At 36.4% G+C, this 16698-nt stretch overlaps 1 pseudogene; it reads left to right on the top strand.

The window, feature by feature from the left end:
* Nucleotides 1-4332: 4332 nt before the first annotated feature.
* LOC101266298 (DNA-directed RNA polymerase II subunit RPB1-like) lies at nt 4333-16259 on the top strand (annotated as a pseudogene).
* The last annotated feature ends 439 nt before the right edge of the window (nt 16260-16698 follow it).

Raw genomic sequence — 16698 nt, forward strand, 5'->3', positions numbered from 1 at the left:
TTTCACCTCTTCTCTTCCGTCGGTCTTGTACTGAGCTGTACCCATAGATCTATATGAAAAATAGATATATGAAAATTCAAGAAATTCATTTTCAAAAACCCGGGATTTCAGAGGCGAACGACGACATAAAGGTTCCCCAAGTCATCCATGGCGGCCGGGCAAGCTCTCGGCACATCCAATTCCATTCCGATCAACAACTTGGAGGTATGGCTGAGTGGCTTAAGGCATTGGGTTGTTATTCTGGTAGACATCACCCGAACGCCGGAAAGGATGGGGGAAATCCTCCAGAGTCTCCAAACGGAGAGACGCCATAGCCCCTACTTTCGGGAAGTCCAAACGGATTTCTGAAACTTACGGGGTTCTGGAGGTACGGAGATGCAACTGCGAAAGGCCTGTCGACTTGAGTCGAGCTAACTTTCGATCGAGGACTACCGGTGAAAAGTGTTTGTAGCGTCAATTCCTTTCGGTGAAGGTGATAGCCCTGTAGATTCGTTCCCATGGTTCGATCCTTCCCAGTAAAACGCGACGTGTTCGAATTCTGATCGCTTTTACGCGGATAGCAGCATGGGCAAAGCACTCTGCTGCGGCGAGCAGCCGGTTCTTATTGCATTCACCAAGATAGTCTTGCTCGCTCCTTTCCTTACAGTCAAGTGCCTTTCCGCTCCTGAACTCTGCGGCGAGTTCAGCCACCACCTTCGGGTCTGGGCTCTGCTCGAGTTTAAGACTAAACCCAAGACCACGCTCTTCCCTTTTGAGTCTGCTCTTAGGTGCCCTAGCCCGAAGAAGGAAAGACGAGGCATAGCAAAGGCTAAGGCGATGGAAGCAAGACTGAGTCCCTGTGGGGGCAACTACTAAGCTCCCGCCCACCCTCAACCAATTAGGGTAAAGTGTTCATTCATACCTTCAACAGCACCGAGATATTGGCCCATGACCATGTTTACTTCATCTTCAAGAGCAAGCATCCTGGCTCTCAGGGCCTCAGGCAACCCTGGATCATTTCCTACTTCCTTAGTGATTCCAAGAAGATGCTTCAACCCCGTTAAGGAACGGACCGGAGGGAACCGCAACATGGGGAATGTCCGCGTCTCGTCGCAAGGCTCATTTTTCATTGTGGGTCATAAGGCGGGCAGCTTTATCTGATCAAGGACTAGCGCCCCTGCAATCAGAAAGCCTTTTGATAACCTTACTACTAATAGAAAGGGGAAAGATGCGCTCAATCCCCCCGGGTAGCCATATTTGCATGGAATTACATCAGTACATTAGTTAGACGAGCTGGTAGCTAGCTACCCCGATTCACACCGAGTTCTCTTTGTCGGGCATGGAGAAAGCTCCAAGGATTACCCTGGGGTTAGACCACTCTACGGAACCCCTTTTGACGGCTGCTCTGTGCCACAGTAGACATAAGAATTTTTTCCTATTAGATATGAAATAGCTCAGACAAAAAGCTCGAACGTAATTGACTTCTTTCTTAACTTAAATAAAGGAAGAGATGATTTGGAGAAGATATACTAGTAATAATTTTATTTAAATAGTTCATTGAAAAGAACAATGTACAACATCATAAATTAATGTGTAAAAACTTTAGAGAAAAAATATTAATTAGTAAAAGTTCAATGATTTTTCAGAATCGATTGTTATGTTATCCATTTATTCTACTATATTCAAAATTATCCATACGAAGCTATGAATAAAATATACTGAATTTTACCATCTAGCGACGTATTTATATAAAAAAATATGAAGAATCTGAATGATCGATATCAGATGATTAGGAATTTTTACATGAAAGAATAGTTTTTCAGAATTAATAGTTTTGTTTCCCATTTATTCTACATGTTTGTTTTATAATTATCACTATAAAGCTATAACTAAAATATATCAAATCTTACCGTCTAACCAACATAATCTATATTAACACTTAAAAAAAATGAAAATTCCAAATAACCAATAAGATGATAAGAATTTATACTCGAAAGAAGAAATTTAAGGATCGATTGTTATGTTTTCCAGTTATGACACACTCGTTTTAAAATTATCACTAAGAAGCTATAATTAAAATATACCAAATCTTACAGTCTAGCGAATATAATCTCTATTGACACTTACTTTAAAAAAATTCAAAAAATTTGAATGACCGATAAGACAGTTAGAATTTTAACACAAAAAATTAATTTTTCATAATTAGTTGTTATGTTATCCACTTATTCTATACACACATTTAAAATAATTCCTACGAAGCTATAATTAAAATATATTGAATCATACCATCTAAAGTTATAAAAAAGGATATGAAGAACTAAATAACTGATAAGATGATTAGAATTTTTACACGAAATAATAGTTTTTCAGGATTGATTGTGATGTTTCCAACTTATTCTATATACTTCTTTTAAACTATCACTCTAAAACTATAATGAAAATATACCGAATCTTACCATCTAGACAACATAATCTATATTAACACTTAAAAAATGATATGAGTATTCCGAATGACCGATAAGACTGTTAGAATTTTTTACACGATAGATGAATTATTAAGGATCAATAGTTATGCTTTTCAATTGCTACGCACTTGTTTTAAATTGTCACTAAGAAGCTATAATTAAAATATACCAAATCCTACCGTCTAGTCGACATAATCTCTACCTACACTCATAAAAAAATGCGAAGAATCTGGACGACCGATAAGACGGTTAGAATTTTTTACACGAAAGAGTGATTTTTTAGAATTGATTGTTATGTTATCCACTTATCTACACACGCAATTAAAATAATTTCTACGAAGATATAATTAAAATATGCCGAATCTATTGACGGTTAGAAAAACGAATATAAAGAATCCAAATGACCGATAAGATGGTTAGGATTTTTATACTAAAAAATAATTTTTCAGGATTGACTATTATGTTCCCCACTTATTCTACACATTCGCTTTAAAATTATTAGTACAAATCTATAATTAAAATATACCAAATCTTACTGTCTAGCCAACATAAACTATATTAACACTTAAAAAAAAGGCTATGAAAAAATTCGAATGACCAGTAAGACGGTTAGAAAATTTGCATGAAAGAATGATTTTTAGGGTTGGTCATTGTGTTTTTAATTATTTATCAATACGTTTTTAATTTATCATTACGAATATATAATTAAAATATATTAAATCTTACTGTCTAGCTGACGTAGTCTCTATTGACAGTTATAAAACTGAATATAAAAAATCCGAATGAATGGTAAAATGGTTAAGATTTTGTACACGAAAGTAAAATTTATAGAATTGATCGTTATGTTTTCCACTTATTCTACACACTCGTTTTAAAATTATAACTACAAAACTATAATTAAAATATATGAAATCTTATCATCTAGCCAACCTAATCTATCTTAACACTTAGAAAAAGAATATGAAGATTTCGAATGACTGGTAAGACGGTTATAATTTTTTACACGAAAGAAAGATTTTCAGGATCGATCGTTATGTTTCTCACTTATTATACTCTCGTTTTAAAATTATCACTAAGAAGTTATAATCCAAATCTTACCGTCTAGCTGACATAATCTCTATTGACAATTATAAGAAATACGAATAATAATATTAATAAGACGGTTAAGAATTTTTACATAAATTGAATAATTTTCAATATGTTTTCCACTTATACTACACACGCATTTTAATATCATCACTATGAAGCTATATAATTAAAATATATCAAATCCATATTGACAGTTATAGAAAAGAATATGAAGAATCCCAATGACCAGTAGGATGGTTAGGATTTTTTACCAAAAAAAAGGATTTTTTTTTTATTCAGAAGAGCTAGTGCTTGACGCGCATTAAAGCGCACTTTAGCATAAAAACCCAGATAGCGTAAGTTAGCGACCTGTTCCGAATAGGGCGGTGTCTATCCTTCTATAAATAGAGGTGCATTGTCTAAGTTTTTTTCTCTAAGCCTCCTTTCTGAAGCTGAGAGGAGACGAAAGAAGCGAAAACCAGATCTGTACTGAACAAGTGAAATTGACTGAAGAATGGAGTCTTAAAATAGAAACTTACATATAGATTAATCAAAACCCTCTGTTATCTATCTTGTTCGAAAAAAAAACAAAATAATTATTCTACTGTATAAATTTCTTCTGTAGAGGTGTAACCTAGGTTGCGCCACCATGGATTTGCGCTTCCCCTTCTAGCCGGCGGAGGTTGCCAAGGTCCGGACGGTCCAGTTCGGCATTGTCAGCGCCGACGAAATTGTAATTTTCACTAATCTTGATTCATTTTGTTGAATTCTCTAGGGTTTAAATTTGATTTAGTTTTTGTTTCTTCGTTTCCAGAGATAAATGTCTGTGGTGCACATTGAGCATGGTGAGACTACGGAGTTGAGCGATCCTCGACTTGGGACGATTGATCGGAAGATGAAGTGTAAGACGTGTATGGCGAACATGGCTGATGTCCGGGGCATTTTGGTCACCTTGAGCTTGCGAAACCTATGTTTCATATAGGTTTTATGGAACCTGTTCTTAGTATCCTTCGGTGTGTCTGCTTCAATTGCTCCAAAATTCTGGCGGATGAGGTACTTTGATTGACTTGAATTGAATTGTTAGGTTAAAAGTTTGTGTATAGTGAAATTGTCTTCTTCTTTTTTTTTTTTTGTTTAAGAAGGATTGAATTACTGATCATATATTTTTCACTACCTGGTTTGATGTTTGTGATATCAATTAAATTATAAGTGGGTAAACCATTAACATTTGGAGGTTTCAGGTTTGCCAGTGGAGGTCTAGAAACAAGTTTTGAACAAGTACAGGCTGAGGAAGTTTTGATAGAGCAGTATTTCTCTATTACATCAACATGACCCTTTTTAGGAGATAGCTTCTATTTACTTACTAGTTAATCAGGATTTGGTAGTTCAGTGAATTGTATTTTTCTGGAATGTTGCAAATTTCGTCATGCCTTTTTATTTTTCTTCCTGTTAGAAGGGAGAAATGATAAAATACTCTAATTGCATACCAGTGTGAATAGATGGAAGATTCATTTTAAAAGAAGGAACATAAAGAACTCTATGAATGATCAAATTAGGGAAAAGAGTAGCAACACTTCCTATATGAGTAGCTTTTACCTTCGAAGAATCATGAAAAAGGAGTAAGGTAAGTGAAAAGCTCAGGATTAGAAGATAAATGTTCTGAAGCTCCCGAGTCTAATATCCATTCACTAGACTTGATTGAAATAAAGAGTAGTCAAACTCACTCCATTTTGATTGTTTATTCAACGGTGAGAATCGGATTATAATTTATGTATAGAGGTGATTCTAAAATTAGACAACACTTAATGGTCTTGCTACATTTCCTTACGGTTTCACGGTTTCACTGATGAATGAAGGGGAAAAAAAACTTGGTCTAATCTTGACGTCTCATAAGGAAGGAAGTGGTCGTTTCTCTATGCATTATTTCTGATCCTGGAATTCAGACCCCATATGAGACCGGCGTCGTTGACCTCTCAGAAGTCGCAAACAAGCCTACTTACGTCATTCTTACTTTACATAGGTTAATTTGTAACGATTCAAAAAAAAAGAAGAGAATTATGTAAATAAGAATAAATAGGTATTTAAGGGCATAATTGTCCTTTCACGTTTTAAATGAATAAATAAATAAATAAATAAAACAGATTTGTATTTATTTATTTTAATGTTATTTGACTAATTCTTGAATTAGTCTCCTAATCCAATTAGCCCTCTCTCTCTCACGCTTCTAAACTCCCCCTCTCACGTTCTCTATCTTCCTCACATTATTTCTGCCAAAATATCAATAATTTTCATGCTTGAAGAACTCACAAAAAAATTTTTAAGCAAAAGAAAAAGTAATCAAAACGTCAAGGCTAAGAGAGGTTTGGTGAGTGAGGTGTACGTTGAAGTGAATTGGGAGTGGTTTGGAGGAGTTTTCCGGGCAGCAACATTTAAAGTTTGAACATCGATTAAGGTATGAGTTTTCTTCTCTCTTGGATCCTTTCCCAAGAGGTTCCTTACGATTCAAACTATTCATCTCAAAACTAAGGTTGTTCCCCCGTTGCATGTCCCTGTCACTAGCTCCCTATGATCTTAGGTTGGGTATTCTTGTTGATAGAATTTAGGGATACTTGTTTGTGGTGATAATCTCGTTTCGAATATGTGTTCATGATGATGTGATTATATTTTATGTTTTTCGGAAAATATGAATGTATTTGTGCAAGATTTTGATCATGACTTTGAGTTTTTCTTTAGCATGTTAATAGATTTGAGATTACTCGTGTTTTATGTGCAATTAGAGGCTCTTAAAATCGTAATATTCGTAATATTCACATGGTTGAAAGGCTGTAAATTCTAGTCACAATAAATGATCAAATCATCCCCCTAAATTTGTCTTAAGAACATTAATGAATGTATAAGAAAAATGCTAAATTAACCCGTAAAAAAGATGTGAAAAATTATGGAGTAGTGTCCCAGAATCTGGAAATAAGTTTTAGACACATTCTGGAAAATTTGAGCAAAAAATGAATTAAAAAAAAATAGGTGAGGTCTTCAGGGATCGAACCCGAGACCTCACCAACACATGCCTTGATAAAATAATTAAAAAGGAGTGTTGAAGACGGGGCTCGAAATGGGGGCTGGGACCAGCGAAATTCGCCAAGAAAAGAAATAAAAAGGGGGCTGGGGGGAATCGAACTCGCGACCCCCAGCCACGCGCGAAAAAAAAAAGGGGGGATTAAAGAGGGAATGCTGGGGGCGGGGATCGAACCCGCGACCCCCAGCTATGCGCGGAACGAATTAAAAGGGAGAAAAGGAACGCGAGGCGTGGGAATCGATCCCACGACCTCAGCGCTGAAGGGAGGGCGCAAATAATAGCGTGAGGCTGTGGGGATTCGATCCCATGACCTCACTGCCACTCCCCTATTAAATAAAAAAAAATAGAGGGGCTGTGGGGGTTCGAACCCACCACCTCACAGCCTTCTCTTCAGCGAAAATGAGAGGAAAAATAAGGGGGCTGTGGGGGTTCGAACCCACAACCTCCCTATTCAAGCGAATTTAATTAAAAATAATAATAATAGTAAATTAAAATTCTAATTAAAGTTGGAAAATTAATTCTCTTATGTAAACATTGAGATTTAATTTAGAATTTTAATTAAAAATAGAACATTAATTCTTTTATGTAAATATTGAGATTTAAATTGGAATTCTAATTAAATTAGAAAATTATTCTTTCATGTAAATGATTGAAATTTAATTTAGAATTCTAATTAAAATAGAAAATTTATTATTTCACGAAAATGTTGAGACTTAACTTAGAGTTCTAAATTTATGAATATTAGAACTAAAATCAATGAAAAATATAAATGATATCCAAATAATTCAAAATTTGGGTTCTCGTGTCCAAACCTCCGTATTGATACATAAGTCATACGTGAGTGAAATATTCAAGAATAATGTCATCTACTTAGATCAAAAATCAAAGATCTTGGCATATATACAAGATACATAAGTCTTGTAATACATAATCTTAGAAAAACAAGAATTCACTTAACGAACTATAAATGAAGTCTCATGGCTTGTATGTATAGATATATAAGTTTAACATACGTTCAAGAATAAGTGAACCTAAGATATACGTAATGAAATGAAGAATGTGGTGACAATCATGATGTGAGGTTAATGCATATGATGAGAGCAATCTTAAATGAGCTTAAGTAAATGTTACCGATACATACTCACCAATGAGAGTGTAAGATAATGAAGAGACCAGTCTCTATGAATACTCTAATAAAAATATTGAGTTTAAAACACTTAATACTAATGATGAGATGAGAAATCATTTATTGAGCTATGATGTCTTCATACTAGAAGCAAACTTCTATGATGTATGAGTTGCATGTAATGGAACTTTATACCGAGCACCGATAGGCTAGCTATGAGTGGTGATGCCTTCTTTCGGGAAGGGCGGAGGTTCACGTAATTCTCATGAGATGAGACTGTCCGGCTTGCCGGGTATGGGTCTCCATACATCTCCTAGTCTTTGAACCTATATTGCCACTATAGGGATCTGGCGGGGTTAAATTCCCATATACGCTAGCATGTTATTGAATCGCTTTGGCCGGTGATTCCACCTCTTTTCGGTGTGGGGAAGACACTGGATTTCATGATGCTCACATGATCTATGTCGGTTAAAGTTAAAGTTCCCAATGAATGAATGAGGCCAGCCTCAAATGAATCATATAAAGAAATGAATGATACCGAAGGTGTTAGGATAGGATAATCAAGAGGTGAGCTAGATTCAGGTAATGACATTAGGTCATTCCTGATCATTGCACAGCAAACCCGATGAGAGTCTTAAACTACATCCTAGGTATAGCTGGTGTTCGCACTGGCCTATGAATGAATTGAAATGAAATACGAATGAATGAGTGAAGCAGACTCTGTGTTTGCTAAAGAAGGCTCCCTAGTTGAGGTCCCATATGTTGAGCCCTCATTTTGGAAAGTCTTAAAGTTAAGTCTATGATAATAAGGTCTCATGATATACGAATGAATAATATGAACGAAAGTATGTGTTATATGTTATGTGTTATATGAATATGTTATGTTTTGTGTGCTATACGATAATTATAATGATGCATGTCACTCTCATGGCATAACTTTCCCAATCTTAATTTGGCAAGTCCACTGACTTGACTTCCAAAAATCATGTTGTTAGGAAAGAGCTATTCTTCCTCATGCATGTCCCTGGTGTGTACTTGCATATACTCATACTTAGTACAAGTGTGTACTAATTCCATACGAACATCTACTTTTAGGTGCAGGCACAGGTGGACGCTAGAGCTACATGTTCGTTGTTGCAGCTATCCGGACATCAGTATTCATCCGGAGTTTGGTAGGTCCTCATGCTTTCGAGGATGCTACTGTTTTACATTCTAGCGTAGTTTTAGAGTTGAGCTAGCGGAGCATGTTCCACTAGCGTTTCTTTCCTGTTTTGGTTCAAACTTTGTATTGGTGCTATTTTGGCCGATATACAATTAATACTTAATGAATTATTTCTTTCAGTTGCTTATCTCTTAAATGTTAGATGGTTGATGATGAACGATTACGAAATGTTAAGAATGTTCAGCAAGTATGATTAAAGAATCAAAAATTTCAAATTTTCCGCTAAAATTAATCTATGTAAAGTAAGAATGACGTAAGCAGGCTTGTCTGCGACCTCTGAGAGGTCAACGACGCCGGTCTCGTCTGGGGTCTAGATTCCGGTCGTGACATAATTTTAGCGAAAAATTTGAAACTTTTTGTTTCTTAACATGCTTACTAGACATTTTTTAGTATTTCGTAATCGTTCATCATAAACCATCTAACATTTAATTTTTTTTACTGAAAGAAATAATTCATTAAATATTAATTGTATATCGGCCAAAATAGCACCAATACAAAGTTTGAACCAAAACAGGAAGGAAACGCTAGTGGAACATGCTCCACTAGCTCAACTCTAAAACTACGCTAGAATGTAAAACAGTAACATCCTCGAAAGCATGAGGACCTACCAAACTCTGGATGAATGTTGACATCCGGATAGCTACAACAACGAACCTGTAGCTCTACCGTCCACCTGTGCCTGCACCTAAAAGTAGATGTTTGTATGGAATTAGTACACACTTGTACTAAGTATGGGTATATGCAAGCACACACCAGGGACACGCATGAGAAAGAATAGCTCTTTCCTAATGACATGATTTTTGGAAGTCAAGTTAGTGGACTTGCCAAATTGAGATTGGGAAAGTTATGCCACGAGAGTGAAATGGATCATTATAATTATCATATGGCACACAACACATAATATCTTCATATAACACATAACTTCTTTCATATTATTCATTCATATGTCATGAGACCTTGTTATCATGGACTTGACCTTAAGACTTTCCAAAATGAGGGCTCAACATATGGGACCTCAACTAGGGAGTCTTCTTTAGCAAACATAGAGTCTGCTTCATACATTCATACGTACCTCATTTCAGTTCATTCATAGGCCAGTGTGAACACCAGCTATACCTAAGATGTAGTTTAAGACTTTCATCGGGTTTGTTGTGTAATGATCAGGAATAACCTAATGTCATTACCTGAATCTAGCTCACCTCTTGATTATCCTATCCTAGCACCTTCGGTATCATTCATTTCTTTATATGACTCATTTAAGGTTGACCTCAATAATTCATTGGAAACTTTAACTTTAACCGACATAGATCATGTGAGCATCATAAAATTCAGTGTCTCCCCCACACCGAAAAGAGGTGGAATCACCGGCCAAAGTGACTCAATAACATGCTAGCGTATATGGGAATTTAACCTCGCCAGATCCCTATAGTGGCAGTATAGGTTCAAAGACTAGGAGATATATGGAGACCCATACTCGGCAAGTCGGATAGTCTTATCTCATGAGAGTTACGTAAACCTCCGCCCTTCCCGAAAGAAGGCATCACCGCTCATAGCTAGCCTATCGGTGCTCAGTATAAAGTTCCATTACATTCAACTCATACATCATGGAAGTTGACTTCTAGTATGAGGACATCATAGCTCATTAGATGATTTCTCATCTCATCAGTAGTATTAAGTGTTTTAAACTCAATATTTTCATTAGAGTGTTCATAGAGACTGGTCTCTTCATAATCTTACACTCTTATTGGTGAGTACGTATTGGTAACATTTACTTAGACCTATTTGAGATTTCTTTCATCATATACATTAGCCTCACATCATGATTGTTACCACATTCTTCATTGTTAGCACCTTTGTTTTTCATAGTTACTCACCTCTTATTACGTGAATGTTTATTTCTTCATTTCATAGTTCATTTTATCATATGCCAATGCACTTGGCCATTTAGTGTATCTTACAATCGTACTTAACCCTCCTAAGATTCATCATTTCATTACGTACATCTTAGGTTCACTTATTTTTGAACGTATGTTAGACTTATGTGTCTATACATACAAGTCATGGGGCTTCATTCATAGTTCGCTAAGTGATTCTTACTTTCCTAAGATTATGTATTACAAGACTTATGTATCTTGTATATATGTCAAGATCTTGATTTTTGATCTAAGTAGATGACATTATTTTTGAATATTTTACTCACGTATGACTTATGTATCAATATGGAGTTTTGGGCACGGGAACTCAAATCTTGAATCACTTGGATATCATTATATTTTTCATTGATTTTATTTCTAATATTCATAACATTAGAACTCTAAATTAAAGCTCATCATTTTCATGAAATAATTAATTTTCTATTTTAATTAGAATTCTAAATTAAATCTCAACATTTACATGAAGGAATTAATTTTCTATTTTAATTAGAATTCTAAATTAAATCCCAACATTTACATGAAAGAATTAATTTTCTATTTTAATTGGAATTCTAAATTAAATCTCAATATTTACATGAAAGAATGAATTTTCAATTTTAATTAGAATTCTAATTTAAATCTAAATATCTACATGAAGGGATACATTTCTGTTTTAATTTTACTATTAGCTAACCAAAAGGTTGGGGGTCGAGCCCCAACAACCCCTTTTGAGTTTTTAGAATTAAATTTGCTACAATAGGGAGGTTGTGGGTTCGAACCTCGTAGCCCCCCTTATTTTCTTTAAATTTTCGCTGAAGAGGATGAGGCTGTGAGGTGGTGGTTTCGAACCCCCACAACCTCACTTTATTTCCTTAATATTTTTGCCCCCCCCCCCTTCAGTGCTGAGGTCGTGGGTTCGATCCCCACGCCTCGCATCTTTTTTCTTTTCTTTTTGCGAACTGTGGGGTCGTGGGTTCTATCCCTGCCCCCAGCCCCCCCTTTTTTTCTTTTTTCCTTTTTTGCGAACTAGGGTGTCGTGGGTTCGATCCCCGCCCCCAGCCCCTTCCTTTTTTCTTTTTCGTGAACTGGGGGTCGTGGGTTCAATCCCCGCCTCCAACCCCTTTTTTTTTTCCTTTTTCGCGAACTGGGGGGTTGTGGGTTTGATCCCCGCCCCCAGCCCCTTCCTTTTTGTCTTTTTCGCGATCTGGGGGTCGCGGGTTCGATCCCCTCCCCCCCCCCCCTTTTTTTTTTCCTTTTTCGCGAACTGGGGGGTCGTGGGTTCGATCCCCGCCCCCAGCCCATTTTTTCAGTTTCTTTCACAGGTGAGGTCTTGGGTTCGATTCCCATTGACCTTAATTTATTTTGTTTTAAAAACTCAGAATTTGACACTTTTGAAGGGTACGAAAATCTGGAATTTTTTGTCCTTATCCAACCATCTTTAGGTGCTTTTTTTTCATAAGTTTAAGTAGCTATAAGATAGTTATTCAATTCACTATACTTAATCATAATGAACATCACATTGTACACCCATTACACATAAAATACACAACTTATACACCCCAAAACAGTGACTAAAACACTGCTTTTCCGGTCATATTTTGATGATCATTATCGTGATTTCCCGCACATAAACACATTCGTATTTAATTTAAATACATCATTCATGCAAAAATCTAGCAGCACAACATACCCATCCTACAAATCTGTTAGGGAGCTAAGGACAAGGACATACGATTAGGAACAACCTTAGTTTCAAGAGTATAAGAAACGTTCGAAAGAAAGTACTCTTGGAGAAAGAATTCCATGAGAGAAACCCATACCTTTATTGATGTTCAAACAAAGAATTTGCTGCCCAAAACTCTCTCCAAAAATCAGTTCAAGTTACCTCAACGTCCACACCACTCAATGAACAACTTCTCTTCGCCTTAATGTTTTTGGTTGCTTTGTTTTTCTTAAAATTTCATGTGAGTTCTTCAAGTGTGAAGAACTCTTGATGTTTTCTCTGGTTTTTGTTGTGCTTGGCAGAATAACGTGAGAGACATGGAGAACGTGAGAGAGAGAGTTAAGAAGCGTGAGAGAGAGAGAGCGCTATTAGGATTAGGAGACTAAATTCAAGATTTAGTCAAAATAGGATTTAACTAACTTAATAAAAATCTGATTTATTTTAAATTAATACGTGAAAGGACCATTATGCCCTTAAAATTTCAGATTTTCAATTAATAACTAAATCACCTTAAGTACCTATTTATTCGACTTTTTTTGAATCGTTACAGTTGCAAATGTCGTCATGCATTTTTATTTATCCCCTGTTAGAAGGGAGAGAGATGGGATGTTTTTATCTAAAGAGTAGTCAAACTCACTCCCTTTTGATTGTTTATTGAACAGTGAAAATCGGATTATAATTCATGTATAGAGTTGATTCTAAAATTAGACAGCACTTAATGGTCTTACTACAATTCCTTATGGTCTCACTGATGAATCAAGAGGGAAAAACTTGGTCTAATCTTGACGTCTCATAAGGAAGGAAGTGGTCGTGTCTCTATGCATTATTTCTGATACTCAATGCAGCTTTGGGTTGTATAATTGGATCTTTGGGTCTTTCGATTTTGTGCAGGACAATCCCAAGTTCAAACAAGCCATGAGAATCAGGAATCCTAAAAACAGGCTTAGAAAGATGTTGGATGCTTGCAAGAACAAAACAAAATGTGAAGGAGGGGATGAAGTTGATGTACAAGGTCAAGATACTGAAGAACCTGTCAAGAAGAGTAGAGGTGGCTGTGGTGCACAGCAGCCAAAAATTTCAATAGATGGTAAGAAAATGGTTGCTGAATATAAGATGCAAAAGAAAAGAAGTGATGATCCTGATCCGGAGCAGATGCCAGAACCAGTCGATAGGAAGCAACAACTCTCTGCTGAAAGGGGTATGTGCCTGTTTACCTCGGGTGTTCTTATTTGCTTGGGACGACCTCTCATTGTGTGTATAATCATGACCTCATATTGTAGGTGTTGAGCATTCTGAAGCGGGTAATTGACGAAGACTGCATCTTGCTTGGCCTAAATCCAGAGTTCGCTCACCCAGATTGGATGATTCTTCAAGCACTTCCCGTACCACTACCACCTGTTCGGCCTTCTGTGATGATGGATACTTCATCAAGGAGTGAGGTATTCATTTTCCTGTTGAGGTTCTAGAGCTTAGTGTACTGTTGCTAAAACTTTTGCTTTATCTCTGCTTTCTTCTGTTCTTTAATTCTAGAAAATTGTGCCAGTGGGATTACCTTCTTCTGTTAAATTTTTTTGTAGGATGATTTAACACATCAACTGGCCATGATTATTCGTCACAACGAGAATTTGAAGAGGCAGGAAAGGAATGGGGCACCGGCGCACATTATTTCGGAGTTTGCACAGTTACTGCAATTTCATATAGCTACGTATTTTGATAATGATCTGCCTGGACAACCAAGAGTATGCTGATTCTCTCTTAAACATCCTTTTCTTTAACTATTGGATCCTTTGAAACTTCAAAAGTTCTAATTACTGGCTTTTACTTATTCTAATTTGCAGGCTACGCAAAGATCAGGTAGATCTGTTAAATCAATATGTAGTAGATTAAAATCAAAGGAAGGTCGGATCAGAGGCAATCTGATGGGCAAAAGAGTAGACTTTTCTGCTCGGACAGTGATTACCCCCTATCCAACTATTAACATTGATCAATTGGGAGTCCCATGGAGTATTGCTCTGAAGCGCACTTATCCAGAAACAGTGACACCATATAACATTGAAAGCTGTTTTTTTGTTGTTGTAGAAATGAAACCCCACACTCATCAACCCATTAGAAACAAGAAGGAAGTATGAACTGTATATGTTTGTGCTGATTGAAGCTGGGTTCTTCACACAGGTTAAAGGAACTTGTTGAATATGGACCTCATCCACCTCCTGGTAAAACCGGGGCCAAGTATATAACTAGGGACGACGACCAAAGGCTTGATCTTCGATACAATCATCACCTTGAACTAGGATATAAGGTTTGTTTCTTTCAGTTTCTCGTAATTGAGGGGCTTTTGATGTCTGCGGTAGCTCCCTAACCTCCAATGCTGCCAATGCAGGTTGAGAGGCACTTAAATGATGGAGATTTTGTTCTCTTCAATCGGCAACCCAGTCTACATAAAATGTCTATTATGGGACATAGGATTAAGATCATGCCATACTCAACTTTCTGCTTGAATTTATCTTTCATTTCTTTCTTACAATGCTGATTTTGATGGTGACGAAATGAACATGCATGTTCCACAGTCATTTGAAACCAGAGCAGAGGTGCTGGAGCTTATGATGGTCCCTAAGTGTATTGTTTCACCCCAGGCAAACTGTAATTGGTATCGTCCAGGATACCCTTTTAGGTTGCCGCGAAGTTATTAAAAGAGATATCTTTATAGAAAAGGTGAATCTGCATGTGCCATTTCATAATTTCTTTATCATATCTTTCATGATTTTGCATGATCCAGTAAAGAATGCTTACTTCCGGTTTGCAGGATGTCTTTATGAACATCTTAATGTGGTGGGAGGATTTTGATGGGAAAGTACCCGCTCCAGTGATTCTTAAACCAAGGCCACATTGGACTGGAAAGCAAGTGTTTAACCTCATCATACCAAAACAAATAAATCTTTTAAGATATTCTGCATGGCATAATGATTCAGAAAAAGGATACATAACTCCTGGAAATACTCAAGTTAGAATAGAGAAAGGGGAGTTGCTATCTGGTACTCTTTGCAAAAAGACTCTTGGGACGTCTGCTTCATGTTATATGGTATACATTTTTCAGAATTTTGTAATTCTATCCCCCCCGCGCAGGTCTTGAATGCATGCACTCAGGGATGGCTTTATGTCGAACCCTAAACACTTTTCTGGAAAATATCCGTCTTGTTGCACACTGTGTGGGGCTTTCTATCCTCCTGTTTATCTGCGGATGCTGTCATTAGTTGTATGTGAGGCGGATGAGATGATAGCTGCAAAACTTAGGCTTTATAATTATGTTACCCTAAGCAGAGTCATTGTCATTATTCCCGTAGTTAACTTTGCCTCTGCAAACAGGAGGAGGTTGGGCCTGATGCTGCTCAAATAGAGAAAATTAGCCTCAAGTATGCTATAAAAGCACTAGAAATGCCATTGTGTCTTTTTATTTAATTAATGTGCAATCCTTCTCCAGTAAATAGAGTAGTAATTAAGCAATAGGAGTGAGTGTTCATTTTATTGTCAGTCTTCTGTCAAAATTATTACAATTAGTTAGGACAACACCTTAGCTTTCGATACCTCTCTAACCCATATGAATAGACAGATCTGTATGCTTGCCTTGATATTTTGTCAATTATAAATAATAATTACTATGCCTCAATCAAAAGGTGTTAGTTATCTATCTAATTATTTGTTTGATGTTGTCTTGGTGAGTCGTTTGTTCTCTGAGTCATCCTGGCTAATAAGTACCAAAGTATTTTTTGATCAGAACTATTAAATTTCTCACATAAGATCTTCTCATATTTGGTTTCTCCACTTGTGGATAAAAGCTGAAGCAACTCTATTGCCAAGAGGATTTAATTTATCTCTAATTTTAGTTTTTTGTAAAGTTTGTTGGAGATGAAGAGATTTTTATTCCTGTAGTTTTTTCAGATGATTTTGTTCATTTATAAAAGCTCTACACTCACTTAGAAATGTTTCAAGCATCTTTTATCAGAGATATGAGGAAATCATGGTACCCTAGAAGTTTTTATTTCGGGTCTTTGTATCTTGCATACATGTACATAATTGAGCTTCGCAATGAAAGACATCACTAGGTGTTTCTAATCCAACAAATACTTATAGA

Source organism: Solanum lycopersicum, chromosome 2, assembly GCF_036512215.1.
Source record: "Solanum lycopersicum chromosome 2, SLM_r2.1".
Taxonomy (NCBI): Eukaryota; Viridiplantae; Streptophyta; class Magnoliopsida; order Solanales; family Solanaceae; genus Solanum; species Solanum lycopersicum.